The following is a 744-nucleotide window of genomic DNA, read 5'->3' on the forward strand; positions in this document are numbered from 1 at the left end:
TATGACATTAAATGTGTTTCAATACAGTGGGGGGATTTAAAGCAGATTCGGGGCCAGTGGATTCCAAGGTGATGTTAACTGTGGCTGTCTTGCCTCCCTCTCCCCTTCTTCTCACAAGCTGCCGGTTTTTAAACCTTGTTTTAAATCTGCTGCTCTGCTGGGCCAGTGCATTCCACAGTCTCAGAACGCTTTCTACAAAAACCCTTTCGGTGCTCGACTTCTCTGTTTATTAGTTATGAATCACCTTGAGGTGCAATGGTGGCGTTTGTGACGTCAGATTAAAAGGCAGCCTATCGGAAACACGTTGGGGTCACAGTTTCTTTTGCACAGAATTGAAACTGAATCTTTCAAGATGGAATATTGTATTTGCTGTATCACAATAAACAATATCTTGTTATAACTGTTGGCTTAATAGTTCCCCAGTGTCTGAGGAAGAATTGTCTGATACCATCATTTATTTCATATAAGACACAAACATAGGATAATCATTCAGAATCACCTCACAGATTGACACTGAGATAAATTAAGTGGGAGATACAGACAGCAATGGGGCACATGGCGGAATGGACAAGAGAGCTGGAGAAATAAGAAACGGCCTGAGAGTCCAGAAGACAGTGACTGGTAGCTGATAGACATCAGTAAGTGGAAGCGAGAAATTGTGTCAGCAGTCGGCCCCGTGGCTTAGCTGGTCAAAGCGTCTGTCTAGTAAACAGAAGATCCTGGGTTCGATTCCCAGCGTGGCCT

General features: G+C 43.8%; 1 non-coding gene across 1 annotated transcript; it reads left to right on the forward strand.

Moving 5' to 3' along the window:
- The first annotated feature begins 670 nt into the window (after window positions 1-670).
- trnat-agu (transfer RNA threonine (anticodon AGU)) lies at window positions 671-744 on the forward strand. Its single transcript has one exon. It is a non-coding gene; the product is annotated as a tRNA-Thr (tRNA).

Source organism: Somniosus microcephalus, unplaced genomic scaffold (genome assembly GCF_052327205.1).
Source record: "Somniosus microcephalus isolate GS21.2 unplaced genomic scaffold, FLI_Smic_1.0 unresolved_chr1, whole genome shotgun sequence".
In the NCBI taxonomy this organism is placed as follows: Eukaryota; Metazoa; Chordata; class Chondrichthyes; order Squaliformes; family Somniosidae; genus Somniosus; species Somniosus microcephalus.